Source organism: Lepisosteus oculatus, chromosome 3 (genome assembly GCF_040954835.1).
Source record: "Lepisosteus oculatus isolate fLepOcu1 chromosome 3, fLepOcu1.hap2, whole genome shotgun sequence".
Classification (NCBI taxonomy): Eukaryota; Metazoa; Chordata; class Actinopteri; order Semionotiformes; family Lepisosteidae; genus Lepisosteus; species Lepisosteus oculatus.
In genome coordinates this window covers 58,867,371-58,888,186 of record NC_090698.1, presented here as the reverse complement: position 1 = coordinate 58,888,186, position 20,816 = coordinate 58,867,371, and the positions used below count along the sequence as shown (strand labels likewise).

At 35.2% G+C, this 20,816-nt stretch overlaps 1 long non-coding RNA gene across 5 annotated transcripts; it reads right to left on the bottom strand.

Moving 5' to 3' along the window:
- Positions 1-1,132: 1,132 nt before the first annotated feature.
- On the bottom strand, positions 1,133-20,329 carry LOC107079782 (uncharacterized). Of its 5 annotated transcripts, none has more exons than XR_011189181.1 (6): positions 20,249-20,321; positions 13,577-13,698; positions 11,620-11,753; positions 6,047-6,127; positions 4,879-5,012; positions 1,133-3,530 (listed from the first exon to the last, which is right to left on the bottom strand). It is a non-coding gene; the product is annotated as an uncharacterized lncRNA (long non-coding RNA). The 5 variants fall into 5 exon arrangements; XR_011189182.1 differs by lacking the exon at positions 6,047-6,127 and having other exon boundaries at positions 1,133-2,785; positions 3,500-3,530; XR_001480702.2 differs by lacking the exon at positions 6,047-6,127 and having other exon boundaries at positions 20,267-20,329.
- Between the last annotated feature and the right edge of the window lie 487 nt (positions 20,330-20,816).

The following is a 20,816-nucleotide window of genomic DNA, read 5'->3' as shown; positions in this document are numbered from 1 at the left end:
AGAGCTTTTAAGAAGTCAAATAATCAGCCAGTGAACATGATTTCCCATTGCCTCTCTTTATGCCTGTTAAAGTGTTTTAATGCTTATAGTGCCCAAGATTCCTTGAAAGAACATATTTGATTAACTAATCCTGGTAGATGGAAAATATCCAGCTCCCACTGTGCTGAATAGAAACCCTTTTCCAGTCCTTATGTCTAAGACCATTTATCTGCCTTGTCTAGTCAGTGGGAGATGTAACGTCAACTGTTCTTTTACGTAAGGAATTAGTGAAGTCTCAGTACGCTTGCACTGATCTAATAAAAATCGGATGTTTATTCACATATGAAAACAGAGCCGAATGCAATATATTTCAATAATGTTGATGAATGAGGGAAATGTTTCTTGGCATCAAGATATAGTATATTTTTGTATGTCAGTTTCCTGGCAAATGAATATGTAGCACAGGAAACTTCAACTTGTTGTCAGAAGTTTTATCAATCTGAATAAGATTAAATAAATTATGTTTAATCAAAGATTAAAAGATTTTAAATAGTTTAAATCAATATTAACAGGAAAATGAAAGAGAGATTATTTGTGTTAAGACTTGGAAATAGCACTAGAAATGCCTCCATGACAGGTAAAACCATCAATGATTAAATATTGCATGTCATACAGAGCATCGTTGAACACATTTCTTGTAAAAAGATTCAGATAAATTAAAATGTAATAATACACAGTGGAAGTTAACTAGAACTCTCAAATTAAGAGTCCTACCTATTCTAAAATATATTTTCACTATAGACTTTGTACGGAGTCATAACTTACTGAGGGTACGATTTTTTCTTTCTTAATCAATTATTAGTTTGAATAAGTTTTAAAATCTCAGTGATGTACTGTGTAATTCTATGAAGAATGGTCTGTCCAAAAAGGCTATATAGCCCATTAATTTGGGTTCTTAATTATTTAATAGAGATTGCAATTTTCTGAGTTCTTATTCATGATGTAAATGAACTGCAGTCTCCTCCTGTTCTGATGTGATTAGGTCTTCACACACAATTATATTCTCCTGTAATTATACAATAAAATAATATGATTATATTTTGAAAAAAATCTAACTTTGACCATCAATGAAAAGAGCCATTAGAAAGAAACACTCGGCATGTTTTTACCTCTTAGTTATTAGTGATGTAACACTAACTGATTCAGTTGCAGGAAGATGGGATTTGGAGAGGTCATGACAGAATAATTACTTTTGATATGCCAGTGGAATATACGAGCTTTTTGCCCCTTTCTGATTTTTTTGTAAACTCTTATGAAATGCAAAAAGTGTGACATGTATGGTTACAAGTGCATTCTGTACAAGTGAATCTGTATTTAAAAATGCAATATTTTCACACAATAAAAAGTCATAGAACATTTTAATCACACCTCAGCAAATCCATGAAACACACCCTGGGAAATGTACTGAGGGAAATGTGGAAACTATAGCACATTCAAGGTCCACCTGTTTGCCATAAGTAGACTCACTTATGAACTGACAGGAAGCACCCATGATCAATCCAGAACTTGTCAGTTAATAGCTTAACAAGATCATTCTGGTCTCTGAACATCTTTGCATAACAGAATAGATGTTATTTTTAAATATGACAATGTCTTTTATTTTGTTAGCAATTTCTGGACAAAACAATTCAGTGTATGTTTACTGAGTGTGAGTAATGCTTCACTGCTTTCTTTTAGGTACAGTGTATTGCAAACCATTGATTCCCTTCCGATGATGTCCCATATTATTGAATTACAAAATTGACACTTATGTGCATGAAATAAATTAAATATCAGCAATAAAGGCAACATAAAATACAAAGCTAAAATTTATTGATTGCTAAGTATTGATTGCCTCGAGTCAATAGCAGGTGGAAGCACCTATGGCAAGTCTTTTCAGATCAATCTTGACCAATTCTGCACACTGGTATGGCATAACCTTCAGCCATCTTCTCTTAAAACTTGCTCAAGATTTGTATAATGGGTTGGGGATCATTGATGGACACCAATTTTCAAATACGTCCACAGATTTTTTATTTATTTTAAGTCAGGACATTGACAAGGTCAATTTGGTTCATTAGGAGACCACAGTAGGTTTTCCTCTCAGATTTACCTGTATTTTGCTCTGACCATTTCAACCCTTGTCTTGACAATCTCTGCTGATCAGAAGCTGCCTCATAATACAACGCAGCTACCACCATGCCTGACAGCAGAGATGGGCTGACTAGGTGGTCCACTGTACTGGGTTTGCGCCAGATGTAACACTTTTCTTTTAGACCAAAATGTTCCTGTTTTGCCTCATTTCATCACAAAACCTTTTGCCACATGTAATGCTTTGTGAGATTTGAAGTGTTTTTTTTTTAGTAATGGCTTCCTTCATACCATTCTGTCATACAAGCCAGCTTTGACACACGGCCATTTTCTCACATCTCACCGATGTACAGTTCCTCTTTCAAAGTTGTAATGGGTTTAATGAGTTTCCTCCTTGTCTGGCTGTTACGCTTTCAGGGATGACTAATTTAGGCAGTGTCCGGTTATATTATACCACTTCCACTTCTTTGCTTAAAGGATATTCGGTGTCTTTAATCAAAACGTGAATGCTCAAAATTAACATTTTGAAAGACGTTAAATGTCAGCAATAACGGCAGCAAAAAATCCATAAGTAAAATATCCCGAAAATAACACTTTAGATTTGGGGTTGAAAATCCATCCATTCATCCATTTTCTAAATGCTTTATCCAATACAGGGTTGAAGGGGAGACTGCACCTATCCAGGGAAACCAGAGCACCCAGAGGATATCCATGCAAAGAGGGAGAGAACTAACAAACTCCATGCAGATAGTACTCATTAAACTGAATCCAGGGCCACAGTGCTACAAGCCAGAAATGCCACTGTACCACTGTATCCCCTTGCCGGAAATTCCATATAATGTGTTCTAAATGGAATCTATTAATAAATTAGGCCCTTCCTAACCTGCGGTATAAATAAACAATTGTGGCTCAGTTACAGGTAAACTAAGAAAAACAATAATATCTTTTGTAATGCATATGGTGGTTTACAAGCTTTTGAATGTAAAATTAAAATGTAAAAGTACTGTATAATTATGAAAATTGTTGTATTGTACTGTACTATTAGATGCATTTTACCGTAACAATACAAAACAAAAATCTACAAAAATATGGAGACTTCTATTAACAGAAGTGTTTGGGACATTTGCTCTTTTAAATCCCAGTCATGAAGTTAATGTACCTCTATGGTATTTCTGGACTTCAGGATATCTCAATGACTTCAAACTTAGCCAAATGTCATGACTCTAAGTGCTACAGTTAAACAACAGTTGGTTTGTTTCTTCTTTCTGTCTGGCATTTGTATGTCTATCTTTGTGTAAATGTACATACTCCTGATCTATATTTGTACTGTATCTGTGACACTGCAGGAAAAATATTTTTTTCAGTTTTTTTGCTTACATTTGTATCTTACCAATTTGATTTTAGGAAGGTTGATCTAATACCTGGAAGGGACACAAAGAGATTTTGTATAAGAAAAGATACCAGATCAGAAATGAGGATTGAGCACAATTAAAGCCTGCATATAACATTTTTCAGGATACAGATATAAAGTTGAGGTTACAACAGAGCTCTAAGAAGTTTGAGTCAGCAGTTGACTGACTGTGTATGCTCATATAGTTGCAAGATTCTGTAAAATGCAGAGTTACTACTTGTGATCATGCAGTAGAAGCAAAATATTATGGGATAAACTATTTCTGCAATATAACAACTTAGGTAAGAAGTTAATAATAAACTATTTATAGAATGACACAGAGTAAATGTGATACCAACCAGCTTCTACTGTTACTAGATTAATTGCACATTAGTAACAAACCCCCCAATCCTGATGAACTGTGAACCATGCCCCTAACCTAACAAAAAGGTTTATAAATGCTGTTGTGTGCTTATTTAATTGCAAACTGGGACTGAGGTAACTTAGCTACTGAAATAACTGCACCTCCTGTGAAGGCACATGTAAAAATAAGTGCTAGAGTTGTAGGAATAGTAGGAGTATCAGGTTATGGAATTAGATCAAAGGTAATGCTACCACCCTATTCATAATTAACTTTTTGGGAATGCTCTGGCACTTGTGTGTTGCTGATGCTGAAAAGAGTGAATTGCTTTGGAGCTTAAGTAACATAAAAATCAACATACCCTGGTAGTTACTCCTTTAATAAATTCATCTTTCCTGCCAAAACGTAACCTTATGAGCTTTAATTAAAAGATGAAAGCAGGTGCGTGTCATGTGTAATTGGTCTGTTCTTGGTATTAGTTAAATGTATAAGGCAATCTAGATTGGAATATCTTCCCGTGCCGGCAGTAATTGTGAAAACAAGATAAGACGGATGATTAAGCAGTTGTTGTTATGTTTCTTGCGCATAAAATATCTCCATAATAACACATTATTATATTTAAGGACTATGGAAGAAGCATATCCTTTAGGCATAACAAGATATTTCCACTTATTCACAAATCTTTGCTTCAAGTCTTCGACAAATGTTTTTTCCACAAACAAAAATTACAATAAGAAGCAGTTTTAAAAGAAAAACCTGTCCATGTGCCCAAATAAGTTTTTCATTTGATTCATCCTTTGATGGGGTGGAGGAAGATGCATAAGATGAAATTAGTATTTTGTGTATGATACTCTACATATGTTTGTAAAAAACATCATTCTACTATCCCAGAAATATCGCCAGACTACGTCCTTGGAGTCCTTGCATTGGCTTTGCATTAGGTTTGAAGGCTGGATTCGACTTGAACATCCCCATGATGCTCATCTATAAGGCTCTATGTGGCTTGGCACTTCATTACCTGTCTGACTTATTATGTCTACTCCCGGTCTCACAACCTTCGTTCGTCTGACTCTGGTCTTCTAGATGCCCCTCAAGTTCACTTACATTCCATGGATGACAGGGTCTTCTCTTGCTACAGTACATCCCAAAGCTCTGGAATTCGAAGAATATCAGACCAAGGATATCAGAGAGTTACCTACTCTTAGTGCATTTACAGTAAATCAAAACTCAAAACCTTTTCCGTTCAGAAAGGTTTACGTTATTGGTGTCTGTGTCTGCTCCATTTTCTAACTTCTGCTGTACCTCTAACAGCTTGTGTTTTTTATGCATACTTACTTTGCACATTTCTATCCTTATAACTGTTTTTACACCAACTGTAAAGTGTTTTGAGATGCTATCTTTAAAGGTGCTACATAAAATAAAGTTTATTAGATATAAAAAACTACAACAGATCAGACAAAGGAAGCCTGCTGGCACAAAATACCACATAGACGAATTACAAACTACAGGCTTACAGGATACAATACAAGCAATCATTTAGCACTTTTAGCAAGTTAGTATAAGACAGGAAAAAAATGGATTTTTTCAATTCTGTACTGAAATTCTACATAATCAGTTTTGTTAGGGTATACAGTGTATATTAATGTCTTACAAACTGGAATTTATTTTCATGAATATTTATACACTAGTGGCATACACAGGAAGACAAACTGAAAATTGTAATTAGTAACAAGAGGCTCTTTGTTAAGAGCCAATGTACTTTATATAGAACCTTTTTTACTTAGATTTCAAGATTTACAAAAACAGCCATTGCAATCTTTTATGTCACAAATGTACACGCCATGTATAAAATGTATTGTGCAAAGAATTTAGTTAATGTGAGCATCTCATCCAGCCAAAGTATCGTCTTCAATCACATAGCTGAGTAAGTGTAATACACGGATGATATGGAAGTCGGAGTCGACTGGGATAAAAAGAAAAGATGGACGAGATCATGTGGAAGTGAAGTACTGTACTTGCACATGATGGTCCCAAATATCAAATCAAAATTACTTACTGTCTATGACCTTTTAAGATAAGTCCCTCTCTTTTTTACATCAGCCATGACCCACTATTACAAATCTTTGTGGAGAATTATGGTGTAAAATTGTTTAAGCTATCATGTTCCACAGTCAGTAATGACTTACAATACAGAAAGTCTGGGGTAGCTTCTCATTGCAAAAGGGGCAATTCCACAGACGGTAGAATCTGATGGCAAGCACACAGGACTGGAATGGGGAACCGAAAGGGGAGGGAGAAAACATAAAGGTGAATCAATTGCAGCCAAAAGTACTAGAATTGTTTATTGTTAAAAAATGAGATGCAACTTCAAAAATTAAGAATTTCTTCTTGAGGTAAAAAGTGTTATATAATGGAATGGAGTTTTTTTTCTTTAGTTACTATTTTCATTGTCTTTCCATTACCGAAGTATACAGTAGGCTGTGGTAGGATACTACAGTATATGTACAAAATCATGCCTTCTTATACTTACTGTTTCACCTTATCCATTCAGTATAGTTAAATATTCAAATGTCGGTTAAACTTTCTTGAAATTTTAAACTCATCTAAATTCTGCAAATGTAGAGTGAGTGATGTGTGCTTTCACTAGTAACTTTTTATAAAATTTACAATTTTGAAAACATTGTTATTATGATACTCAGTTTGCAAAGCCTGCTCGTTCTTAAGGTTGGGTCACTGATAAAATAATTTCTCTCAAGCTTTCCTCTGAGGAGGGCTCCCAAGTGGCTCAAAGGCTCAACCTGAGCACAGGAGTCCAGACCTCACCAGCTTCAAATCTGGGCAATGTCATTATCTGACTATGATCTGGATTCCTTAAGTATACCATCACCACTAAACAGTTTTCCAGGTGCCTCCTGGATTGAGTTGGTTTGTAGTTCACCAGGGAATCTCTATCTTGCTTCACAGCAGTGACCCCTGCAGCCTATTTCATAGTTAATCAAATCCTGTGATGTTGCAGTTTTATTAGTGAGAGTTTCATCAATCAACAACACCATCCTTAACTTTGTCTTTGGGGGTCTTGTACCACAGATTTAAAAAAAGCAGATGGCCTGCCGCTACACATTTTCATTGATTCAGAGTTCAAGAATGAACGATTCCAACATTATTTCTTTCTTAAGATATCAACTGATGTCTACAAAGTTTGACGTTTTCATGTCATATCTATCCGATTTGGTGAGTCTCTGGTCACCAAGCAGTGACTCCTGTTCTGCATAGTGAGAAGATGGACTGACAAGCTCACAGGTGCCAATGCAAAACTGCAGTTTCACAGGGTGTTACAAGAGAAGCCTGCACACCTAACCCTGATTCTACCCCAGAACGGAATTCTTCCCGTTGTGCACTGTCTCTTGGGGAAACAATTGGCTAAGGACATGACCCAGGCTTGGATTCACACTCGCTAAATCTGAACCATAGAGCTCAACCTGTATAGGAGCAACTGGTTTTGACTGTTGAAACGCTTCTGAGCCCTGTAGAATAATATAATTCCCATCAATATACAGTATCCTTCCCTTCATTGCTGAGAGACAAGACATCCCGTGGGATGTCTGTATAGTGTACCAGAAATGATTTGGCTGAAACTAAACAGGTTTATAACTCTATTTTTAGTGTTCACTCCCTGAATTTACTGCACATTTCCTGTATGTGGTATCTGATTCTCAATTCCTGAATAGCTCCATTGTGCTTTACCATTTTTTGCTGCTATATCTCCTCATCAACTGAAGAAATTCCCTTTTTTACACACTTAGGTGTAAATCTTCATGTTATTCCCTTGATGTGCATGCAGCACTTTGTTTTAAAATGGTAATCTTTTCCAAAATGATTTTTAGGAGTCTGCCATCTGTTATCATTACTTTTGCACATTTTTAAATATTATAATGTACTGTATGTGTTTGACAAATTCTGTTATGGTGTCTAAAATGGAATGCTAACATCCTTACTTCTAAACAATCAGCCAGACAAACAAAAACAACAGGAAGTCCAAAGTATGTGTTCTCTCAATATAGTAGAATATGTCATTATGCTCTGTAAAGTTTGGTTTCCATGTAAAATTAGAATTTTATCTGGTTTACATCATTTCTGCACTTACTTTTGAAAGCTTACAGACTCTTCTTTGTTTGTCATTAGGATTTACATTGTCAATGGGAGACAGAGTGTGAGACTAATTTGACCTTTTATTTCTTTAAAAAAGTAACAAAAACCTTTAAGTACAAAGAAAACAACACCCAAACTTACAGCATTTGCCAATCCTTCACAGCTGCAACATCTAATGAAATACCTCTTTGTTTGGCTTTATTACAGTGCAGCAGGTGTTAGGATTTGATTACTAGTTTGATTATGTTGTACATGGCTCTAGCGATGGTAAGGTTATACACATTTTTTTCCATAAACACAAATACTTGCATCCAGTACTTGTTTCACATTTAATAATAAAAGCCTATGATAATACCAAAAAGAATACTTTTCCCTAATGTACCTTTTGTTCTCAGTGAAGGTGATATGTTCCGGTATTCAAGTTACCTTTTGATTACCATTTTTGTCCAGTTTATATAAAAATGTTGAGGATAAATTCAGTAATCGTATACGTGCAAAGCCTGAAAAATGGGGAAGTACAATGTAAAGGATGTTTGTCCTTTGTAAGAAGCATGCAGTAGGGTTGCTGAAAGACCAAAGGTGTTTCAGAGGGACAACAGGTTTTTAAAGTTTGACAGCCACAATCCAAATGCTACTCAAGCAAATCAAATGATGAACACATTTAGTTTTAATCTTAACTTCAGTATATGTGCAAATGTAGAGCTCCCTTAAACCAATAGATGAGTACCACTTATGTTTCTGAAGGATTTTTTTGTTTAAACTGTCTTTGGGTAAATCTGATTTTAAAAGAGTTTGTGCTTATGCAACAAATAGAAGAGTGGGTATTAATTTACCCAAGACACCTATGATTAACAGGATACAGTTTTTTCACCTATTTATTGTTTTAGAGTTTTCAGTTTTTTGAAGTATTCAAAAATAAGCGAAACACCCAGTCAAATAAGTAAATGACATCTTAACTATGCTGCGATGATTCAGTAGTAAAGTCTAAATATTAAGTCAATATAGGTGTCCAGTATTGCATCACATAAACCTGTCACATAATGTAGTGTGGCAGATGAACCATGTGTCTGAGAACTTGCAGGTGTTAGTATAGGCTGTGCTGGGTTTCAGATATCTGCCTGCGGCACACAGGCTTCACTGCTGTAATCAGTAAGGCAAAAAAAGCATTCTGTCACTTATTTGCCTCACTTTGGAACAGCAGCCCCTGATGAACAGACCGAGTAAAGTCCGACACAGGTTGTCCAAATTCATCTTTCAAAACTGAAGCAATTATTGTCTAAATTTTAAATTTCTAGAGTTGAACAAATATGCAATCATTTGCTTTAACCCTTCCAGTCTCACAGATTATGAATGATTATACTAAAACCATTAAGCTTATGCCAGTAGTACATATTGACTTGGTTCACATTAAACTAAACAGCAGAATCTTTTCATATTGAACACCATTTTGAAATGTAAATGTCTGAAATCTAAGATCTCATTTATATATTACTTCTCCAAGAAACATTCAGTATTATCAATGAAGTAATAGCTATCTCATATGAAGAGATTCTGGTGTGTTTTTATATTTAATACAGAGATAGCAGGATAACAGTGCCAATGTCATAGTGAGATAATGTTTCAAGTCAGCATGAAGTGCTGTATCATTGAGATATTTGTATATTATAAATCAGTGAATAAGCAGAAATAAGGTTCACAAAGTATACCAACATGCTGAATCTTACAAATTTGAAATGCAGCATTTGTATCTTTTAATTTGGAAACCAACAATGTTAGCTTGATAGCTAACTAAACAAAGATGGAAATGAATAAAAATAACTACATGACAAATCATGTCACATGACTTTGAACTCAACCTTTTGCTCATTCAGGAGCTTATTTGTATTCTGCTCCTGTAAATAACTACCCAAAACAAATGTCAAAAATGCTGTTTTTTTTCAGCTATCTTTTAGTGGGGGCATCTTTAACATTTATAATTATCAAACCACGAGGACTAACATTTACTATTTTATAGGACATTAAAGTAAATCCATAATCCTCTTGATGACCTAAAGGGAAGTTTTAATTCCTACTATTATGGTTCATTTGCTCCAAGATTCCCAAGCAGTCCTGTAATCGCTAGTCATGTGTGCATTTTTATTGAATTATTTAAGCTTCTTTCAAGGAAAGAAGACGGGGAGAAAGGCAACAGATTTCAATGCAAATGAAAAAGCTTTAGGAGCTCCCCACAGTGAAATGTGATTAAAGTCTGACAGTAAGTAAAAGGGGTTGGTTTAGAGCTGTCTGCCTACATATGAGATTTTATGCCCTATCGACCAACTGGCAGGCTCTGTAAAGATTTTCTGATTTTTTGGGGGGTTTTTGGGTTGACGTAATTTTACAACATCCAGATTTCAAGTTACACCTATTCTAGAAAAAAAGTCAAATTCACTCATATTAAATCTTTTTTTTTTTCAAATAAATCTGTATTTTTTAAAGTTAAAAAATGTGTATAATTTGTTTCCTCTTCTAGAGTCGAAAGGATTAGTTTTGAAGTATGGACAGTCATGAAAAGCCTCCCAAAAATAATATAGTTGCAGAAAACAGCAAAAGGAAAATAACAGTAACATTTTATAAGAAATAATCAAAACTTGTTTTCAATTAAAATGTCATCCTTTGAAAATTGCCCTTAAAGCTGCAAACTATTAAATATTTTAATTATTGACAATAAATTGCTGTGGCGCCTTCAAAAGCATTATTTCTAAAAAAAACATTCCTATCATGAGCTCTGTGACTGACGTACTTATGGCTAGAATGGAATTAATCAAAAGAAGGGATACACACATTGTATCAAAAAAGTACTGTATATCTCCATAAGGTTTCAGCTTTCCTCAGCATAAAAGAGCATCCCACCAAACTCAAAGAATGTACAATATTGATACACCCTTAAGCAAGTCTTGTTATCCAGTCAACTTTACTTTGCTGGGAAATATTTTTGCTCCACCTACAATTATAAATTGTAAACATACATTAAAGAACAAAGCCAAATATGTATCAAATTTCCTCATAAGAAGCATAATAGTGTATGCTCCCTGTAACATAATGCCGTCTGGGGAAGCTATAGTAAGCCACAGTGGATTTAAAAGGCCCAGATTGTTCATTAATAAAGAAAGGATAAGACAGGCCTATAAATCAACAGGGGATTCTGAGGGAGTTTCATATTAGACAGTAATTAAATAATGGCTCATGTTTCCTTCTTTCTCTGGGAATTAAATCCTTTTCACCTCCTCTCTACTGTAGCGGAGACATCCATTACCACGAGCAGCTACAACACTTGTCATATTCAATCAGCTCCAGCTGACCGGAGGCCAACTGACATCTTCTCTCTTAAAGTGCACTTTCTTCTTCCCCCAGCAGCCTCTTGTCCTTTCACATGCATGTAGCAGTCACAAGCGATTACATCACCACAGGAACACAAACAGAAACATATGGTACTGTGGACCTCTGCTGGTTTTGGTGGTTGAGCATGCTAAAGCTTACATTATAAGCCCCAAACCTTTATATATAATTTATTTTATATGTGTATCAAATTTCTCCCATCATCCGCTTATAAAAGAGGTTAAGCTCTCACCTTCTGTCCGGAATATCGTAGGGTGGCATCCCACAGTGGACAACCGTTTCAATCTTCTTAGCAGAGTTCAAGCTCAATCTTCCATAGTCTCGGCTCATCTGTGCCTCAAGAGACGCTCATAAAGACCGAGCTCTCTGGAAACATGAGCATTAATTACAAATAAAAGTAGTGTCTAAATAAGGAATCATGAAACTATTGTTAACTTAAAGTTTTTCTTTCAAAAATCCTAATTATATTGAGCTGCATACAGAGAAATTACTTGTGTAATTGTGTATGAATTATTGATTATTTCTTGAGTCCCTGATTTCTCCTACACCTTCATAATGGACTACTTTTAATTATGATGTACTATACATATTGTTATAATTTGATTTTATTATTATTGATTTTATTCTCTGTTTGAGAAGTACATTTATAGATCAAATAATTTTGGTAGTAAATAATTATTGAGTATAAAATTGTAAAGAGGGGCTCAGCGCATTTTGTTTCAACAGGTACAACCTCAATAAAACCAAAGCACATGTTATTAATAGATTCAAAGTGACCTGAAATAGAAGATGAATCATTCGTGTGTCCTTTACCCATTTCTCTTGCCACTTGTAATACTAAGAATATGATTTAATCGCTAAAGAAAATTATTTCACTATAAACTCTAAATACACCTCCTTATTTCGGCAAGGAATGAGCCAGGGAGTAGCTGTCAGGGTGTACATGGGGTGGCGGGAGGAGTGCATAAGGAAAGATACTGTATATAAACATAAGGTAGGATAGCAGAAGTAGGCAAGATCAGGATTTAACCTTACTCCTGAACTTCTTTTAAAAAATTATATTTCTTATTAAAAAATTATTAATCTTAAATCTGATAACTACCACCTAGGATTTTATTTTTAATAAAATAATTCAGTCCTACCCTTTAGGGTTAACACAAAATGATAGTAGTGAATTTCTTGATTTGTATTGAAACACTTGACTGATAGGGAGTCTCTTCTTGGTCAGGTGTTTTTGTTATGTAATTAAGCACTTATAAAAGAGATTTGAACATTCTTACAATATGTTGCAGAAGCTGAAAGAATAGAAAAATTCAATCAGATCCATAGTACATAAACTGAACATACTAAAATCATCCATTTGGAACATGCTTTTGAAAAAATAAATCACAGGTATAAAAACAATCAGCCACGAAAAACACCTGCAGGTGATGACAGAAAAGGTATCAGAACTGTCAAGGAAAACAGTGATCACTAAACAGCAACTGTCAGTGAAATCATCCACCACTTGCAAAATGCAGAGGTGAAGATATCAAGATCCATAGTCACATTTCCGCAGTCCTCAGCTGCATTATGAATGTTGACAGACTGAAGAAAAAAATGACAGATTTATGCATCTAAGTTCTTCATTTTTTTTTGCAAAACAAATGAGAAAAATTAAGGTAAAATAATTACAGGAGGTGATCTGGCTTCTTATTCAGTTTCTTGTAGCTTTTTGATCAAGAGCATGCTCATTTCTTAAACAAGACCTAGGGAATTCAGTTCCACAATGTGCAGTCAGTCCATATAACCAAAGTGGTTACTCAAGCCAGCATTTCCTTCAATTGAAAGGAAATATAAAAAAAAAACATTCTTTGAATATTCTGGTCATGTAATACAATAAGCTAGAGTCTTTTTTTGTGATGTATGGTAACTAATGATGGACCAACATCCCAAGGACAGGCAAGAACTTTCTGAATCTTAACATCTCTTTTTAACTCCTTTTTTAATTTGCATAAAGTATTTAAATATTAATAGTCAACTTAAAGGCATTCTGTATCCATCTTGTGTTATGATGCTTTTGAGAAATAAAACTGCAGTAATCATTTTAATGCTAAATAAAATGCACCAACATCCAACACAAATGACTAAACCATTATAAGAGTAGAGAGTTATCCCAGTGTCTAGGTCAACTTTAACTTGGCCTTTACCGTGGCCTCCAAATTGTCCCCAAGTATGATTGGCTTGTACTTGCTCTGCGCTGGAGCGGTGTCCACGTTGTACCCTGTCTTGTGCTCGTTGCTTGACGGGTACGCTCCGGCTTCCTGTGACACTGTATGGTATAAAGCAGTTTGGTAAATAACATGACATAAAGAGTCATTTCAGACAAGACAGTTGGGACAATTATTACTGTTATGAATAATGAAAAAAAGATTTTCTACTTAAGGGAGAGTTGGTCTTCTGGCAAACTAAATTAAGTATTTTAAAACTATTTCTAGTTCTAGACTTACTGTATAAAGTTGAGAGGACAAATAGAGCTCTTCTGACCTTATCACTATGTGATGCGCATTTACAAGAGAGATGGACATTTACCTGCAATTTGTTTCCCAGTGTAATTTTGTGGTTCACACTGCTCTCCAAACAAACCAAAGTGAAAAAAACTCTAGTGTGAATTTTGATAACACTATTTGTGTTAGCAAGACTGCGGCTAAGGATCAGTAAATTTGTTTCCCTTAGGTATTCTTTTGCCATGTAGTTTGGTTAATATAAAATTACTCCCCCACTATTCTTGTTGCTTTATATCTTACCTATCACAGAAAATGGGATATATGAGAGCCTTCAGAAATAATAGCTAAGCATTGGATTAGAAATCTTTCACGCAGTATTCCCTTTCTTTTCGGAAAGAAAATGGGTCTAGTGATATAAATCAGCCAACAGTTATTTGATCACGGAGATTGTAATAAAGCACTCTTATGTGTTGGGAGCTGTCTTGCTGTAATTCTTATGACAGGAAAGATATATTCTTTGGACCTACATGGAGACAAGAATTCTTCTCATTTATCAGTACTTTTCCTGTTTGAAATTATACTTTAGTGCCTCATTTTTGTGTTTTTCTTTTGGGTTGTAACAATAATGAATTGAGTCCTAGGATCTGACAAGTACAGATAGGGCCAGGTTATCAAGCAGAATGTTGGACTAAATATAAAAATAATTGTAAAGGGCAATTCCATAAAGAACAGGGATTCAAAGCAGGTGAAGTAACAATCAAAGAAGGGAATGCTGAGAGATAAAATATCCAACACAAGGGGAGAAAGATACTGTATACTGTATCTGTATCACAAGTGATAGTTATTATCTGTATCACAGTGATAGTGCTCTTAGTTATTAGAGCACCGTATCAAAGCACCAAAACCTGTTCAAACTCTATCCTCATTTTCAGAAATACTAGTGCTGTATACAGTATGTCACATACTGTAAAAACACAAAACACAACATTTGCAACCAGGTACATTAAAATGAATTTTAATGCAGCTCACGTGTCTCCATTTAAAAATGGGTATCTGTACACTAAGAGATGCTTTAAATATACAATATATGGGGTATCCCTTTTCCTAATGGTGGCAGTTTGTTATTATAAAGAAAGAAAAACATATTAAACATCTATTCTTATTACTATGTCCACCATGAATCTAAATTGAAACATATTTGATTGTTAACAGTTTTTAATGTGTTTCATTAATAATGCTGATGAACGTTTATTATTGAAATTTTATTATTAATATTATTTATTATTATTTTATGTTTAAATGTATTTGTGGCAGACACTGATACATTTGAATGCATACACTATAGTATACTGTGTCTATAAATAAAACAGATTTCACCATTTACCTGTAATAATTCAGTTTGAAACATTAATATTTTTAATAAATTAATAATTTTAACTATATATTATTTCTTTATATTTTTTTTCCTTTCAAGCAGATGCTGACTTGATATACCCATTGTGGATATATGGACTGAACTACATGATGTGGAATATTTGTTCAAGAAACAGCAGGAGTCTGAATGAATGAGAGGCCAATTCACCTTCTGATTTTTTTTACCTTGCTGATGCAAATTAGTTTTTTATAAAAACAAATTTATATAAGCAAAGAACTCCAGTGCATAATTTTGGCAATTTTTTGCTCCAGTCTATCAATATTCATAATGCAGCTGTGAAGATACAGTATCCACGTATAGACCAGGATCTGAGGGACAACAAAACAAATTTTGATCCTTTAAAATAATTCTTGTGTATGAAACATGATAATGAAAAGGAAATATTCATATTAAGGGAAAACAAACTATTGAAAAATACTAATTAGATTCTATAAATATATGCAAATACTGTTAATTAGAGAAAGGACCTTGGGTACTGCTATACTTCTTTTCTTTTTATTCCTGACTTCCATTGAAGTTTCTACAATGCTCTTGGCTCCCCAGTGGTACCAACCCAATGTCTCCTCCCCCAGTATCCCAGGAGAACCCTGCTATTGGTTCAAACTTCTGATATCAGAGGCCTCTGAGGTTGCCTGGTCTGAAAATCAAGTTTCAGAAAGAAAAGGTCTGGACCATAGCAAGATTCTAGTAATCACAGGATGTAGGATTTCAACATTTTCAGCATGATAGTTTCTGTAACAGTGGCTACACTGGATAGACAACCAATGTTTTTTTTAACTTGTAGATTTGAATTTGTAGCAATTGCTCACTTATCTTCTGAGTTAATGCAGCACAATCCCGAGGGATTCTGACACGGAGAAAGCTGAAGTAGAGTAGAAGAAGAACAGTAGAAGAATAATATAGCAGAAGAATTAATTATTTTGTAATGGTACTGTGATCAAATGAGTTGCTTTGAAATGTTGGTAAAACTTAAAAGATATGTTTGTTTTGTAAGAAATGTGTGGTTTAAAAAGTAACATGAAAATTCTGTACACATCTACCTGAGTTCAAAAAACATCTGAAAATCTGAGCTTGTACACTTTAAATGTACTCTGTTTATGGAGAAAATTGTAACTCTTAACAACTAATAATAATTAATATTATTTTTAAATCCCAAAACATAACACTTCATTTCTAAGTCTTGACCCTGAAAGCAAGAAGAAAATAACATTAAATGTCTGTTGTACAGTATAGTATGATTGCGAGGGGGGAAATTTATGGTTTAGAAGTTTCCAGTGGATTTTTGTTTGGAAAGCTTTGACTACCATGATGTAATTATGTTCACCTTAATTACTTTCATTCATGGACCATGAATGTACATGAGAGCAGTTTACAGTGTTGTTCACAAATTCACTGCAGTCATTGCATCCCTGCACACATCATACAGAACTGTGATATAACAGAGTCCTAAAAAACAAAAACCCATATTGAGAGCTTTTACATTTTAATACAGCGTTTTGCCTGTCTCTCCTTTGGTCTGAGTACCCGTAACAGACAGCAGCATCACTGTGTTGTGTGCAGTTCTCCACAACTTTGCTATCAACTGGGATGAACCAACTATTCTATCTCCAAGACAACAGAATGGTGGATTCTATACTGTCATTATTGGAAAACATAAGAAAGAGAATAAGGAGTTCTGAAGAACTGCAATATAACATATTGTACCCAATGCAACCCCTGCTCTCCCTAAGCACCACCAGTGAGTTGCCCCGTCACACACCCAGATGTGATTGAACTCACTTAAGAATCATGTGGAGTTTACTTGTACTGTATGTACTTGCCTCAATTTCAGCTTGCTTTCCTCCACAGAATATGTATATATTTCAAAACTCATTATCAGATACTACAACCTCTATGTGCATTAGAACACGAGGCATACAGTAGGTCTATTATAATGTGGTTGGAATGCAATTTTAGTTGAATGTTAAATTTCTCAGCAACAAATGATGTAATCATTAAGTAACAACAATATTATTTGTTGTTAATAATATAAAGCATGTTTTATCAGTCGGTGGTAGCGAGTGCCATTTTCTACGCAGTGGTGTGCTGGGGCTCTGGGATTAGAGCAGTAGATTCCAAAAGGCTGAACAAGCTCATCAGAAGAGCAAGCTCTGTCATTGGGTCTGACCTGGACCCCTTGGAGGTAGTGGCTGAGAGGAGAATGATGTCCAAACTAGAGGCCATCATGGACAACTTCTCCCATCCCCTCTATGACAGGCTTGCAGGAATGAAGAGCACGTTCAGCAATAGACTGATTCATCCATGGTGCGACAGGGAGCGCTACAGGAGGTCATTCTTGCCGTCTGTCATTCTTGCCGTCTGCCGTCTGCCATAAGACTGTACAACGCATCCACCTTGCGTCTTGGCAGAGGCAACAGCGACAGTGACCTGTTTCTGGACTAAACGCATATACACATCTACTGCTACATCTGTTCGCTTTCTTTTTCTTTTTCCCGTTTACAACCACTTTTGTGCAATATATGCCAGGGACCTGTGCAATACATTTATATTTATATTTATATCTATGGTTACATCTATATTTATATTCATACGTGTGATACGATTTTCTGTGTACTGTTCTGTTCTAGTTTCCTCTTGTGTGTCCGGACTGTGAGTAACTCTTGTATTGTATTGCATGTATTGTACTATTATTATATAATTCGTTACACTGTGGCTGTGTTGTGTGTGTTAAGCTGCTGTTGCACTGCAATTTCCCTCACGGGATCAATAAAGTATCTATCTATTTCAGTAATAAGATGCCACTAACATTCTGGAACTTTACTATATGATCCAGCGCCTGCTTAATGTGGTACTAAATTGTTTAATTTAAAGCACGGGTACAAGTGATTTAGACTGGTACTTTGATATCCTCTAGGGGCAACAGCTATCACTTTGGCCTCATTGCAATTAAGAACATTGAGAACATTCTTAACACATAGTGAGGGACTAATCAGCCGCCATGTTCATTGCAATTGGTATTTACCTGGCAGACTAGCTTTGTACAGAGCTCTGTAATAACTACAGGATCATCCCCAGTTAGTGTGCAGCTTTCAGTCTGTTACAATTAACCAGTATTTCTTTGAATTATTGGCTTAACAGTAGCACCCCTCACAAGTTTCCTACTTGTCTGCCTTTTTAGTTTGATGCACCATCCATTACTTGATAACTAAGTAAACTCAGCTTACCTGTTCTTTTCTATGACTGCTTGAAAGTCACTACCTGACCAAAGAACCTCACAGAGACAGCCGTTTTCATTCCTACTTCTGATTTTTTTCACAAGGACACAGATGCTAGTCAACTAATTGTGTGGCTTGTTTAAGTAATTGTATGCATCTAAATTAATTTAAGATTGCCACAACAAAAGATATGAATATTTGCACAATCATATTTTTTTCCCATTTTTCTTTCATAATATTTGCTTGTTTTTTTAACTTTTTTTACATTTGCGTGTATTATAATTGCTACTTCAAAGAGTCATATCTGCAAGCTTTAAAACAAGAACATTTGAAAATTGTCCAAGGATCAGAATATTTGCAAGGCACTGTATATTTCTTAGCATTCTTAATTCTATTTTAAAATATTCTACTAGCCTCATAACTAGCTTTTGATTAATCTTTTCAAATACTCCAATCTGTTAATGCTTGTCTCAAATGAGCAAATTCATGTAACAGAATAATAAAACATACAGGTGGAAATGGTGTAAGATGTTTATTGAACTGCATGTTTACTGAACTTATTGAACATTCTGGCATTGGATTTTGATTATTACTGAAAGTAGGTTTTTCAAAATAAACCAGAAGCAGTTACAACCTAGTAAAAAGTGGAAGAAATGCAAAAGAATAATAACTTTTGCACATCACATAATCTGCAATTACATAATATTAAATTTGAAATATTGAACATTGCTATCTTATTATATGGTCTATTGAGAAAGGAGTTTTTAATTCATGAGATCTTATGCAAATATTCTCAGGTTTGTATTTTTTTCATCTGTGTGGTCTATGTTACAACCCCACGTGTCTAGGGGTAAAGGGGTGTAACATTTAGGAGACTTTTTGGATGCAGGTGGGTTCTAGTGAGGGACTTAGGAAGCGTGATAAAAAGGGTCAGTGCAATAGTGATGATTGTAAGGTGAATACGTGACTGGTATGTAATAGGACACAATAACACACAGGGGTAGAGAACCAGAGTGGTGCCAAAGAAAAGAAAATAAACAAAATGGAGCTGACCCAACTACAAAAGAAAACCCAAAACACACGGTCTTTGGCATCTTCGAACACCCTAGCTAACCTCCACTGACTACCCAAAACCATACAGGACAAATGGACAAGATAATCAAAAATAATCAAAAAGAGTGGACTTTTCTATAGTCCTTGATACGAATGCTCCTATGCATGTTCACTCGTGGTCAGGTCGAGCTTTTGTGGAGCCCAGGGAAAAGCCTCTGCTCATTCCTTGTGTTCCAGCTGGAGTGGTTCTGGAGATGTACTGTAGTATGTGGGACCCAGTAGTGTTTATCATTGGGAGGATAAAGCACTCTGTCGTGGGAGCAAAAAAGTGTTTCAGATAACCTAAATACAAATGTAGCTAATGTGACTGGAGACTCCGTTTCCGGCTAACCTGACAGTCGTGAGATATCCACATGTACAAACACACACACATACGCAAACATTTCACTATCCAAACAAAGGCGATACATCTGGTTTACAACGTAAACAAACTTAACTTAGACTGGAATTCCGGGATTGCTTTGCTTGCTCTGTGGGTGCACACACAGAGTAAAGTAAGGTTGTTCACTATGGCCAAAATTAAACATTAACTCAACCCAAACATCCGTTTTCTTTGTTTTCGGAGTGAATTGAACTATATTGGCGTTTAACTCACGTGTTTCAAATTAATACCTTGTTTTGATTTCTCACCCGCAAAATGGTTTCTCCCGCAACCTGTAAGACCCAGACCTTGCCATGGCAACAGGGGCTGGCTTAGTACTGCCTGTTTCAGTGTTGCGCACGCGTGGATCGATCGATAGTTACCATTAAGAAGGGGTAGTATTTTCTTTAAAAATATTTATATATATAAAAGGAGTACAGATGTTTTATTTTTGTTAATACTATGTTCATTGTTTAATTGTGTATTCACTGGAGAAAGGTGTTCAGTATATCAGAATTCTGATCATTATTTTCTAGAATTATTTTTTTTATTTATAGTGGAATATTCTAGGGGGAGGAGTTTAACCTAGAAAAGGAACTCCTCAAGATGGGAGAAGAGTAGTGTAGAAAAGAAGCTGGGTATAACAATCTATTTTTTAAATCAATTAGTTTTGTAAGTTTGTATTTTTCACTTTGTTTTTTGGTTGTTGACTTTAGGAACACAATTCCTCACAATAAACACCATTGCACTTCTCTGCAATTGTGGCTGTGCCATCAATATTGCTGCATTCCATCTACAGATGACAGCTAACAATCTTAG